Consider the following 15095-nt stretch of genomic DNA (forward strand, 5'->3'; position numbering starts at 1 on the left):
CAATATTAGGCGTTACTGCAAACACAAATGTTCCCTGGCTGGATAATTAAAATGAACCTGTTCCCAGCTAAAGGCTGTCTCTTGTCATAACCTTTTCACTGCTTTTATCTCATCAGTGAAGTACTTGGATCAGACTAAGGGGGCAGAAAATGGTTTGATCCCTGATTAGAGAAGAAGAAATGGAAAGGGCAAGGGGCTGAGTAATTTTCCTGAGGTCACTGAGCAAGTTCATGGCTGAGCTTGAATGAACATCTCCAGGTGCAAAATTCTTAAGCTCTGTCAGTCCTTTGACTACATGAGTAATCTCTGTTTTCTTCAGAAATCTATATACATGCTGTGGATTTAAATGCCTGTATTTCCAGGTATAGTACTTGCATTCCAGGACTGAGAAATGGGCTGAAGACTACAAAATACTAACCAGAAAAAAAAAAAAAAAAACACCTGGTTTCAGAGAGAACTGATAATCCATAATAACAAATAACATGGTACTGTAGATGAATAATGAACCATGCATAATCTTAATAGAAATAGAGTAGTTTATGTATAATATACAGGGGAAGATTCTATGAAGAATTTTAAGAGCCTTCAGTTCAGTTCAAATCAACCAAATGACCTGACAAAGAAGTAAAATAGATGTCAAAAGTATCTATTAGAGTGTAGTGGCCATTCAAGGTTTGAAAATAAAGCTTTATAAGCAAATTAAAATATTTACTTGCTCAAGTAATTCTAGTGCTATCAGGAAAAGAAAGAAATTAAAAAGTGGAGGACTAATATCATTAATATATAAACATGACATATACTTTAAAAGCACTAAAACATAAGAAATTGGAAAAAACACATGAGTTATAATTTATAGAGGAAAGACAAATGTCAAAAAATTGAGAAGATGAAAAACAGAACAAATTAAAATGAAAAAACACTTCTTGCATTAAATTAGTAAAGATTAAAAATTACATGATTCATTAAGACCACAGGGAGAGGGCTTCCCTGGTTGTGCAGAGGTTGAGAGTCCGCCTGCTGATGCAGGGGACATGGGTTCATGCCCCGGTCCGAGAAGATCACACATGCCACAGAGCGGCTGGGCCCGTGAGCCATGGCTGCTGAGCCTGCGTGTCGGAGGCCGTGATCCACAACAGGAAATGCCACAACAGTGAGAGGTCCGCGTACTGCAAAACAAACAAACAAACAAAAACCACAGGGAGATAACACTACATACCTATCAGAAGGGCTAAAATTTAAAAAAACACTTAAATAGTTAAAAAAAATGCTGGCAAGGATGAGGAGAAACTGGATCACTTACACACTGTTAATGAAAATGTAAAATGGTACAGCCACTTTGGAAAACAGTTTGGCAGTTTCTCATAAAAATAAATATATAACTATCATATGATCCAGAAATCACACTCTTGGGGACATTTATCTCAGAGTAACAAAAATGTATGTTCACACAAAAACATGAATAAAAATAATCTTAGTAGGTTTAGTTTTGATAGTCCCAAACTGGAAACAACACAGATGCCCTTCAGCAAGTGAATGGTTAAACCAAACTGTGTGATATTATTACCATGGGTTATTACTCAGCAATACAAAGGAACAAAGGCTTGGTACATGCAACAAACTGGATGATTCTCCTAAGAGTTATACTCATGGATAAAAGGCAAATCTAAAATGTTACACATTGTATGATTCCATTCACATAACATTCTTCAAATGACAAAGTATAGAAATGGAGAACAGGTTAGTGGTTGCCTGGAAGTAGGAGGGCATGGGACAGGAGGAAATTATGTGTGACTATAAAAGGGCAACATGAGGAATCCTTGTGATGGAAACATTCTGTATCTTGTCTGTATCAATGTCAATGTCCTGGTTGTGACATTTTGCTAAAGTTTTGCAAGATCATTGCAAAACTGGGGTAAATTGGGTAAAATGTACATGGGATTTCTCTGTATCATTTCTTACAGCTGTATGTAAATCTACAATTATCTCAAAATAAAAAGTTTAATTAAAAAATATGATTCTGAGTTAGAAAAGATGTAATGAAGTCTCTTCTTGCTTATACATTGGGAATGGTCCCATTATCATATATGGGTAAATTTTGGGAAATATTTTAGCAGCATAAGAGCTTTCCATTTTTCCTTTTGTGGTCAAAGGCAGTATTTGTACTTCTTTTGTGCTACACAGAGAGGGTCCCTGTTCAGTGGAAGAAAACCAGGGTATACTGGCTGTATGGGCTTAACCTCCAGTACTGACAAGTGAAGTAGGCTTAATTGTGAGCTTAGTTATTTGGGGAAACATCTTCTGAGTGATAGGAAATGGCTGTTGTCTTTTCAGAGCTGTCATGTGGCAGAAGATAATAAAGACGCCCTAAGATCTGAATTGCAAGACTTAAAAAATCCTTACTAAGAATAGCTGGGGAATCTGAAGTTACTCAAGTAAAATAATATCTCTATCTGGGGGTTGAAGGAAAGCCCTTCCAGGAAGAAGAGAGTGAAGTAAAACATCATCTTACAAAGCTAACCGTTTGTAAAGCAGTGAGCTCTTTGCTTAATTACACAATCCCAATATATAAACAAATACAAGTAACATTTTTTTCAATTAAGTATATTTTCTAATTTTAACTTCTCTTACTGTGCAATCAATGATATCAATATTCTGATCAAATTAAATAGCTAAAATTGAGATTATAGATGTCAGTTACAATTTAACATACGCTCTGCTCTCTGATTTATTTCTCTATATTTTTTTCAGCTGAAAATCATGAAAAGTTTGATTCAGTAAATTTAAACATTGTAAATGATTACAAATCATGGGCTCTGATTTGTTTTTTTAGAGCTTGTCTTGCAGTCTCAAGATATTCTTAATTAAACTTGGAGACTTGAGAAAGAACTAAGATGTTTTGGTTACCACATTAAATCCCTACACTATTCAACAATCACTTACATCATGTTCTCTGTAGCCCCCCCTTTTTTAATTTTTCAAAGTTTAAAGTATTTAGAAGGATGCAGAGAATAATATAAAAGACCCTCATGTTCACCACTGAGAATTAACACATATTAGTATTTCATCCTTCCTTCTTAAAATCTGTTTTAATATTTATACACATGGCATGACAGATATTTGAAGTCGTTTGTTCAGCTCTGACTCCAAAAGTAACAACAGTCAGGAAATTTCTTTGTATTGTCCCAGCTATCTATACTATATTTTTAGTAAATACATATCTTTGTAATATGTAGAACTACAATGCATACTTATCAAGCATCATCATCCACTTCAGGGCTTGTTAGTACAGGTTGCTGGACGCTACCCTCAAGAGATTCTGATTCAGTAGGTCTGAGGTTGAACCCAGGAAATTGCATTTCTAGTAAGTTCCCAGGAAATGATGATGTTGCTGGTCCAGGCACCAGATTTTAAGAACCACTTATATATATGTATATATATTAATTCTTACTTTAAGTAATATTCTCTATGTAATGTTATCACTTGTTTTAATTCAAATTTGTGTTCCCATGGTCTATCCATGTGAAACATATCTATACATACACTTCATTGATATTAACTGCTCTAGAACAATTATGTATCCATTTCCCTACTGTTGGTTATTCCCATTTTCCCAAAATTTTGTTTTTATAAACAAGACTTTAATGAAGATTTTTCTACATGTCTCCCAGTGTATATATACCATGAAGCAAAATGGGTAAATATTAGTGATGTACACTTTCAAATTTTCTAGATGAGTCTTCGAGGCATTAGTTCCAGTTTGCATGCCCATCAGTAGTTTACAAAGGTTCTCAATTTCCCTCATCCTCACCAACCCTCGGTTATGTCACACCTTTGGTGTTTTTTTTGCATAATTTATTATAGTTATTGATTGTTCATTAATGTTCTAATTTACAGTTCCTAAATTTTCAAAAGATGGAACATCTTTTCATGTTTTGTGCTTATTCAGGTTTCTACTTCTATAAATTACTTGTTCAACTATTTTGCCTCTTTTTATTTTGCATGTAATCTTTTTTATTATTGATTTTGAATGAGCTCTTTCCATGTCCTCTTTACTAATTCTTAGAGGTGTATATACAATGAATATTTTATTCTTCCAAAATCCTAATAAGAAAAAAAACACAATTTTTTTAAATGGCAAAAGACTTGAATATATATGTCACAAAAGAACATGTATGAGTGGCTAATAAGGACATGAAAAGGTGTTCATCATCATTAGTTATCAGGGAAATTCAAATTAAAACACATTGAGATATAACTATAAACCTATGGGGATGCCTAAAGTTAAAAGACCATCAATACCTTGTGTTGGAACAAACTAAGAACCATGGAAATTCTCATATATAGCTAATCAGAATGCAAACTGGTAAAACTACTTTGGAAAATCATTTGACACTTTTAATTAAAGTTAAACATGCACCTACTTTATGATCCAGCAATTCCACCCCTAGATATATGCCCAAGAAAAATGAGACTACATATACAAGTGTTCATGAGAGAGTGATTAATAATAGCCTCAAACTGGAAACAACCCAATTGTCTATCAGTGGGAGATGGATAAATAAATTGTGGTTTATTCATATAATAAAATATAATCAGTAATAAAAAGAATAATTTACTGACAGATGTTTTTATGAATCTCAGAAACATAATGCTGAATAAAAGAAGCCAGGCACAAAGGAACACATACTATATGATTCCTTTTATTAAAAGTTCAAGAATCGTCAGGATAGTGACTATATTGGAGTATGGAGGGTATTGACTAAGCAGAGGCCTGAGGGAACTTTCAGGGCTGCTGGAAATACTCTGCATCTTGACCTGAGTGGTGGTTACCAGATTGCATACAGAGGTCAAATTCCTGTAACTGTATGCTTAGGATTTGTGTATTTTGCTATATGTGAATTATTCCTTGATAACATGAATTTTAAAAAGTTGTCAAAAATATCTAAAGTTCTCATTTTGTTGAAATGTGAGTTGTGGGGGAAGAGAATTTCTTTATGAGGGGAAATAAGTGGTAACTTGCTTTCACATAGTAGAGAAATTTGTGTTTGATAATGAGTGCTAGCACTTTGAAGAGAATCATCATAGGAATCAGAAACTACCCTGTCATGTAGTTTCTTCCAAGTAAACAAGGACAAAAAATTGAGAAAGCAAAAAAAAAAAAAAAAAAAAAGGAAAATATGAAGAAAGGTGAACAGAATAAAATCAATACTTCATTTATTATCTTAGGTGAGAACATTCTAAGTTTTCCTATGAAAAAACAGGTGATTAAATTTGTTTACAAAATAGTCTTACCTTATTTACAGGATCTAAAAACTTGGGGCAGAAACATTACTATCAAATAAAAAAAAGAGATAAAGGGGTGAAAGAGGACAAAAAGAGGCAGGATGGAAGCCCGTGCGCCTAGAGCCCATGCTCCACAACAAGAGAAGCCACTGCAATAAGAAGCACGCTCACTGCAACAAAGAGTAGCCCCGGCTCATTGCAACTAGAGAAAACCCACGTGCAGCAACGAAGACCCAAAGCAGCCAAAAAAAGAAAAAAAAGAGAGGCAGTATGCAACAGGCAAAAGGTACAATTTGTGAAGAAAACACTGGTCCTACATTTATATTTACTAAACAACAAAGCAAATTGTATATATATGTATATATATGTTCTATGTAAGTCACTGCCTTTCTATTTTAATATATTAAAAAATATAAGTACACATTTTAAAATACATAAAATATATGAAAATTGAAGGCATTAACTTACATTGAATGACACTATTAGCTTATTTTATTGTTTTTCATAAAATTTCTGACAGCATTTATTGTTTCGATTTATGATAAGTGAAACTGAAATACTTACTTTTAGGCTGAACTTATTTTGATTACAAATTACACTGTGACTTCATAGGACTAGCTATAGAATTAGTCTGCAAAAATGAATATAAATTTATTTTGCAAAAATTCTATAGGTGAGCCAAGATAGCAAATAACTTTGTCACAGAATGATCTGAAGGAAAAATTGCCAGCTTCCACTTACAGGCATCTGCAAAGGAATGAGACAGTCCCTCCCTGCATCTGGGTCACTGTAGCCTCGCCAGCCGCTTGAACAAGCAGACACTTCACACAGAGAGCATGGGGAAACGTGGACCTGGAAGTAGCGAGGAAGACTTTGCTTCCTGTTGTTTGAGTTCCTCTGGCTCCAGGGGAGAATTGATAGTTTCTGTTTTGGAAAGTTTAGCTCTTGTGGGTCCTAGAGCTAGATTGTCTTAAAAGATGAGAGACTCCAGGGCAAAGGCTGGGGGTGAGACTGTGACCTTCTCAGACTGTCAAGAACATGCGTGGATGATTGTCACGAAGCCTCAAGTTCTGGGGGACAGAATCTAGGGGGTCCCCTTTGGTCAAGGTTGTGAGCAGGTGAGCTTGAACACAGTGCCCAGACGTGGGATGGAGACCAGCGCTGAGGGCAGTAGAGTGTAGCCAAGGAAGCCATAGAAAATACGGCAAAACTCACCAACACGGCTTGGCGTCATTAAATTTAATTTTTAAAAAGCTTAAAAAATATGTTGATAAATTCATACTCCTTACATTATAGTTTCAATTATTTTTTTAGTTAAAAGTCACTGCATAAGGTTTTTTTTTTTTAACATTTGCTTTTATGTATTGATTTCAGTGTGATTAGCATCAGCTCAAGAATCCACCTGGTGCTAATAGAGCATGATTTGTAGCTCCGTCTTGAGCATTTTTGATCATGCCAGTTACATCATCAAATTTTCATTTCAAATATTGTTTTTAATCAGTGATCCAATTATGGCTTAAATAATTATTGTTTTATCCCAACAACAAAAAGTGTACTAAAAATAAAATAGATAAGAACCACATTAAATACGTAAGGAATACAAAATTTTGCATAATATGTTTCTACTCAGATGGATCACATTATGCTAGACTGATATGCCTGGGTCTTACTTGTATTTAATAGAGCATGGTGTCCTTGTTCTGTAGATTTGAACTTATTTGTACAGTTTTAAGTAGATGAACACACACAGGTCTGAAGTCACGAAAGGTCAGTACAGAACAGCAACCTTTCAGATCCACAACACATTTACACCAAGTACAAATACATGGGGAGCCTTTGCAAACTCAGGCCACACTTTAATTAAACTGAGACAGCAAGAGGATTTTTATTTGGAGAGTTGCACAAAAATGAGTTGCCACCAGAATAAATTAAAATATCAGTAATCCTCAGTATATATATATATATATATATATATATATATATATATATATATATATATATATAATATATACATAATATATATTATATATATATATATAGGCTGCATTGGGTCTTCGTTGCGTGCGGGCTTTCTCTAACTGCGGTGAGTGGAGGCTACTCTTCATTGCAGTGTATGGGCTTCTCACTGCAGTGGCTTCTCGTTGCGGAGCACGGGCTCTAGGTGTGCAGGCTTCAGTAGTTGTGGCACATGGGCTCAGTAGTTGTGGCTCATGAGCTCTAGAGCACAGGCTCAGTAGTTGTGGCACACAGGCTTAGTTGCTCTGCGGCATGTGGGAACTTCCTGGACCAGGGATCGAACTCATGTTCCCTGCGTTAGCAGGCGGATTCTTAACCACTGAGCCACCAGGGAAGTCCCAATCCTCAGTATATTTAGTGTATTTTAATATATGTGGTTTTCTTTAACCATTTTAAAAGGAATTCAAAATATTTAAAAAGGAAAATTTGAAGTAGAAAATTACCCTTAATGCATCTCTGAATTGCAAAAATATTGCATATTTTTGGTCAATATTTACAATTCATAGTGTAATCATTCATATAGACATTGTTCAACAGTGTGTCTGAAGGCAAAATTCCCAAATAGAAGATGGAAATTATATCAGGAGAACATCATTTCTTTTTTTCAAATGGCTTTATTGAGGTATGATTGACATATAATAAACTGCACATATTGGAAGTTGATAAGTTTTGACATGTTATGATGTGTAATCCTTTTTGTGTATTCATATCATCCTTATCTTTGTTCCACTATACATAATATGTCTTTTTTTCTGGATGCTTTCAACGTTTTCTTTTTATCACTGAGTTTGAGTATTTTGATTATAATATACCTTGATGTCATTTACTTCTAGTTTATTGGGCTTGGATTCTTTGAGCTACTCATATCTGCAGGTTTTCATCAAATCTGGAAAATTTTCAGCCATTACTGCTTGACTATTTCTTTCTGTCTCCCCCTTTCTCCTCTCTCTGGGCATGTCCCTCACACATATATTAGGCCATTTGAAGATGTCCCACGGATCACTGATGTTCTGCTTTGTTGCTGTTGTTCTCTCTTTTAAAATAATTAATTAATTAATTAATTAGTTTTTGGCTGTGTTGGGTCTTTGTTTTTGTGCATGGGCTTTCTCTGGTTGCCGTGAGTGGGGGCTACTCCTTGTTGCAGTGCGTGGGCTTCTCATTGTGGTGGCTTCTCTTGTTGCAGAGCATGGGCTCTAGGTGTGAGGGCTCAGTAGTTGTGGCTTGCAGGCTTAGTAGTTGTGGTGCATGGGCTTAGTTGCTCTGTGGCATGTGGGATCTTCCCTGAGCAGGGCTTGAACCCATGTCCCCTGCATTGGCAGGTGGATTCTTAACCACTCACCACCAGGGAAGTCCCTGTTGTTCTCTTTTTATTCTGTTTCATTTTACATCACTTCTATGTCTATGTGTATAAGTTTACTAATTTTTTTCTGCATATCTAATCTGCCATTAATTCCATCTGTTACCAGGCTGGCGTGCGTTGTGTCAGAATAGCTCCAACAAAGGAGGTCAATGCTGGACCAGCATTGGTCCTTGTGAGAGCAAGCAAAGAATTGCAGACTACCACTTTGGGCTTAAGCACAAAGCAAAGTTTTATTAAAGTATAGTTACACTCTCAGAGGGAGAGTGGGCTCTTTCTACTAAGTGAAACCAGCTGTCCTGTACAGGCTTAAAGGTGTTTATAAGGAGAGTTCTGGGAGGGATGGGGTGCAATCATGGGTGAGTGACAGGGGCATCATTATTTGATTAACAGTCCCCATCTATGTAACAAGTTCATTATTGTGCATACCCTTACCTTTGATTCGCTAAGAACAGCCTGGGGTCAGGGGGGTGTTGCCAAACCATATGCAGATTTTATTATAGTGATGGTATAATGAGTTTGGGTTTACTATAGATTATACACCTGTCTGGTCTGGGCATACGCAGCCCAGGGAAGTTCCCTTGTGTTACTGTGTTCCCTCTTTATCAGGATAAATTGCCCACCACATGACCATAGTTTGCCCATTCTGGGTGGGGTCAGGGGAGGGTCCCCAGATGAGTGGGTGTAACTGGACTACTCCCCTCTTGTCTTTTCACCACTGTCACCTCCTTGCTGCTAATGTCTGACTAACTACCGAACACATCAGTGTAATTTTCTGAGACATTGTAGCTTTCATCTCTAGATGTTTCCTCACACATATGCACTGATCAGTACTCAGCTAAAAACCCAGGTGGAACCTTCAGCTTATTTCTTGAGTTCTGTCTATATTCAGTTCTCTCCTCTCTGGTCCTGTGTCCAATGAACTTTGATTGCATTGGTCTCCCAAGACTGTCATCTCTGTTTTCACAGCTCAGAGCCTACTGGTCTTATCCTGTGCACCCCTTCCATGGAGTGGAAACTCTCCAAGTAGTTAGCTGGGAAAATTGTAGGTCTGGCCATGTTTGTTTCCTGTCTTTTGAGGATCCCTGTTCCTTTATTGCCTAATACTCAGTTTCTTGACATATGTTTCATATATTTTGTCTGTTTTCTGGTGGTTTCAGGTGGTAGCAAAAATCTGGTCCTGATTACTCCAGCTTGGCCAGAAATGGAAGTCCAAATCATTTAGTTTTAATTTCCTTTCAGGCAGGTCAGTTTTGGGTATGTGGGCTCAACATGTGAAATTGTGAAACTTAAATGTGTGTTTGAAAACTTATCTTTGGAGAAAATGATTATATGTAGTCAATATATAATGGCACCATTTGTGGAAAACTTTTATTATTTAATATACTTATATAAATATTTCAGCATAGACATATATCCATGCACATATACATGTTTGGGAGAATCATTAAAAAAATATCCACAATTCTTTACCCTTCCACTCCTTTATAATATGACTTTACAGTTCCTTCCATCGGGAGGAGTCTATATCCCCAGTTATTGAATCAGAGTCAGATTTCTTATTTGTTTGGACAATAGAATGTGGCAAAAGTGACAATGAAGCAAGTTCTGCACCTAGCTTCTAGAGACCTTGCATAATTCTGCTCTCTGTAGGAGCGCTGCATGAGAGAGAGACCTAGATTAGCTTTCTGGAAGGTAAGAGACCATGTGAAGCAGAAATCAACAATGAGGCTGAGGCTTCCTAGACCAGGGAGTCCTCAGATAGACTCCAACTGACTATAGGCACATGGGTAAGCCCAACTATGATTGGCCAATCCCTGCCAAATCAGCAGAAATACACAGTTGATCCAGAGAATTGTGAGCTAATTGATGATATCTTTTTTAAGCCACTATATTTTGGGGTGGTTCATTAAGCATCTATAGCCAAGTGAATCAGTATATTTATAAATAGATACATACATTGGTAGATTCCAATCAACTTTAGCCATCATTAAATACCTCTGTCCAGGTAATTAATGTAGCATATCCACACTATTTTGGTTAAATTCTAAATCTTTAGTATAGGGGTTAAGTTTCACCACCTTGAATAAAATTTTAAGTGCTTTTCCTAACACAAACTAGTGCCCTTTTAAAGTAGTGTTTAAGGATTCTGAACATGATTTTTTTTACCATCCACCCTATAGGTGCAGTTTGCTTAAAAATAAATTGGATATATGAGGATACTGACTGTTAAAGAGTTCCTTTAAATTTTTCTCATTTTTCATAAAAGTTGCCATTGAATTCCTGCCTTCCAGCTGCAGTTTCTTTGCTTTAAACATTTTTACATTCAGGTTTTGTTATAAAACTTCATTTTGAGAAGACATAAAATTCAATTTGCATAAATTGCTCAGAAACATATCTGTTAAGAAGCTGCAGTAGTTTAAGGGCAAAATTGGAATACTCTTGACAGAAATGTGAAACCACTGGGCTGATTGATGGTACGTGCTGGATTACCAACTGGCATCCTGACAACATGTCTGCCATCCATGAGAAGCCTTTCCAAGGAGAATGACTGTGGCAATCACAGAGAATGAACCTCGTTTGCATACCTGGTAAGTTGGTGGGTTTTCTGCAAAAATGTTGCTTCATCAAATGTTTAATTGAACAGAACATTTGGGGTGAGACAGATTTGTTTTTATTAGAGAAAACTATGCCTGATCAATTTATCTACTCCTTTTAGAAAATAAAAAGGCAAGAAAGAATTTGGTAATAGGATTTGCTTGAAGTTTTAAAAACCTTTAAAAGAATAATGGTTACCCTTTAGGTGGTACTAACTGGGAAGGCACAGGGGACACGTCTGTCGGGAGGGCTGGAAATATTGTAGATCTTGTTCTGGGGATGGTGGTTACAAAGGTGTATGCATATGTATAAATCAATTTAGACTTAAGATCATTGACTTTACTATATGCCTGTTATTCTAAAAAAAATTTTGTTTAAAGGGGGTGAGTTCAAAAAACTAGGGTGTTTTTTCCAGGACTACCTCTCCTGGAAAGGTATTTGAATGTTCACAAGGTACCTATCACATTTTACGTTTTTAAAAAGGCTGTCGTTTAGAAAGATAATGTCAAACAGGTATTATGTTTATGATTAGCAAGGGTACTAAAATCAAGCAAGATGCTTTGAAAGTTGACTAAGACAGTTTTAGTAACAAATGGAAGAATGAACAATGCATGTATTAAATGATAAAATCCTAACTAGTTATCTTTAAGTAGTACCAGTAAGTATACAATAGCTACAATTATGAGTAAATTCATCCTCGTAGGGAATCATTAATGAGAATTTGGGATTCAGGAATTATTGCTTAATGTTTGAGGTTGACCCCATATGGGACAGTTATACTTTCCAACTAAATATTCCCTATTGCTATGATCAGAGCAAGTCTATACAAAAGGCCAGCAAACTATGCCCCACAAACCAAATGTAGGATGTCACTTGTTTGTGTCCCCCCCTAAATTCTTACATTGAATCCTAACCCTCAAAGGTAATGTATTAAGATATGGTATCTTTGGGAGGCAATGAGATCATCAGGGCAGAGCCCTCAGGAATGAGATTAGTGCTCATATAAACAAAGCTCCAGAGAGATCCCTTGTCCCTTCCACCGTGTGAGGACATAGTGAGAAGGTACTAGCTAGGAACCAGGAAGGGGGCTCTAACCAGAATGAGACCATGCTGGCACCTTGATCTCAGCCTTCCAGCCTCCAAAACTGTGAGAAATAAAAGTCTGTTGTTTATAAGCTATTCAGTCTGTGATATTTTGTTATGGTGGCCCAAAGACACTGAAACACAACTTACTTTTTAAATAAAGTTTTATTGTAACACAGCTACACTTCATTCATTTAGCCTGCTTTTATGCTACAAGAGCCATGTTGAGTGGTTGTGTCAGAGACCACATGGCCTACAAAGCTTAAAATAGTTACTATAGCCCTGGTCTATAAGAAGAATCACCTGTAATTACTATGCCCTAATAATACTTATTGTTCATAGATGGTACAATGCAGGGTATTATGTTCACACCGTGATGTAGGCACTTACATGGAAGGAAAGTGGCCTCACAAATATCTTTCTTTGTATTTATTTTTTACAACAATTCTGTGACATAAATGTCAGTTTCCTGTCTTAGTAGATTAAACAAATGTGTATTAGAAAAGGTGAATAATTAATAACTTTCCTAAGCTCTCCTCTCTAAGAAGTGGCTAAAGCTAAACTTGAACTTGTGTCTGCCTCACCCTTTCTAGGACACCCTGATGCTTCCAATTCAGATTTGCAAAGTATGAAACCTTAGACCTAGAGGGGGTGAGTTTGGAAATTCTGTTTAGGTGCTAACACCACTGATATTCAATAAAGGGCAACAAATAGGGCTGGGAACAAGACTTGAGGAAATATATAAAAGGTGAGTTATTTTCTGAGTCTCTTGTCAGAGCCACTGGGGTTGGGTTTCTCTGGGAGGGAATTGACATTTCCTTAATCAATTTTCCTGGTAATCAATCACCCATGTAAAGCCTTTTACTCTCCCTTTCCACTGTGTATAAAATCTGTAAGAAGTAACATTACATTCTCTTTTAATCATAAGTTCATGAAAGGTTAATGCACACCTGGGCCTTTTGTTTTTGCTTTGTGTAAATTTTTTCTTTTCTATATACAAGTAAATCATTTTGTTTTGAGTAACATTCATTTCTCTGATCTTCTCTTCCTCTGACATAAAGGTTGGTCAGTTTGAATGATATTGGGGAGCATGGAATCATGGAGAGAATGGGAGGAGAGCTGAGTTTCATTTAGAACAATACTGACCCCTGGCTCTTTGAGGGATGGAGGGGCAGACGAGGCTTTAGGAAGCTCCCAGGCCTTCTGCTCTCTCACAGAAGTTGGCCTTTGGCTTCTCTGCAGGTGCCAGACATGTAGTGGTGGCCCAGCACATGGGTTTTGCACATGGTTGAGGCAGAGAAACTCCTATAACTGACTACACAGAACCTTATTTTATTGTTTTCTAACTAAAGGAAATAATATCTAACTTTTTACTATTTTCAAAGACTCTGACAATCTGGGCCCTGACCACACCAATTCAGGGTCCAGTTAAATAATTTCAGTTTATAAGAAATTACCCAGCCTATTTCTAGAGTTTGTTGAACTCTACCCCTAAAACAGAGGGGTTAATCTTGGGGAAAGAATGAAAACTTAGCAAGGTAGATTGTATTTATTTCCTAGGACTGCTATAACAAATGACCATAACCTTGGTGGCTTAAAACTACAGAAATGTATTCTGTCACAGTTCTGGAGGCCAGAGGTATGAGATCAAGATGTTGGCTGGGCCGTCTCCCTTCAGGGGTTCTAGGAGAGATTCCATTCCTTGTCTCTTCTACTTTCTAGTGTTGTTGGCATTCCTTGGTTTGAGGCCACATCACTCCAATCTCTGCCTCTGTGGTCACATTGCCTCCTCTTTTGTGTGTTTTCTCCTCTGTGTGTCTGTCTCAAAACTCTCTCTTATGTAGATACATGTGATTATATTTAGGGCCCACCCACATAATGAAAGATAAGCTAACCCTCTCAAGAGCCTTAGTATAATCACATCTTCTGCCATATAATCAGGTTCTAGGGAATTAGGACACAGACCTCTCTTCTTTGGGGATCACCATTCAGCCCATTATGCAGATTTTAAAGAAGGATGTAAGAGAATCTTCCTCTCTCTAAAAATCAAAATTCATTTGTTTGGCTGTGACTCTAGAACTTAGAGAAACCTGAAATGGGCTTGGTAAGTGTAGACAGTAAGAAGCCTGTGGTCAGCCACATTGAGATTTTAGATGGAGCTACGCTTGTGTTGTTACCATCAGTTCATCTGTGGTCATGCAGAAACTTCAGGGACACCTTGTTAAAAGTTAAGCTTGGCCTCTGGTATGTTCCAAGGAATCAGAATAGGGCCGGTGTCCACACTTGGGCCAAAGAGATATGGGGGTGACTCTTTCTCAGACTTCCAGGGGTAGCCTCAACCAGCAGAGGGGGCTGATATTAGAGCATAGGGTTATTCTAAGAGAAATTTTGGGCAAAGAGAAAATTGCTAGATGGTACATGAGGAAGGCAGGGAGCAGGAACATAAAGGCTCTGAGCGCCCATCAAACAGTGCCATGGAAAACTTCCAAAAGCAGCCAGGGAGCCTTTTGAGGCAAAAGGAGAGGGTAGTCTCTTCCCACCAACATCCCAGCAGGTGGATGGGCTCAGGCCATGATAATCCTCATGGCCTTCCTCATAAGCCATTGAGTTATGATTCATAAAGTAAGCCTAAGAAATATTGCTATTTGGGGATGGAGGGATGAATTCCTATGCAAGGCAAATTTCACCTTTGGTTCACTTCAACTAAAATATATTGAATACGTCAAAGTATTACTATTACCAGAGAAAGGTGGCTTAT

This window comes from Mesoplodon mirus (genome assembly GCF_964341445.2).
Source record: "Mesoplodon mirus genome assembly, chromosome: 15".
NCBI lineage: Eukaryota > Metazoa > Chordata > Mammalia > Artiodactyla > Ziphiidae > Mesoplodon > Mesoplodon mirus.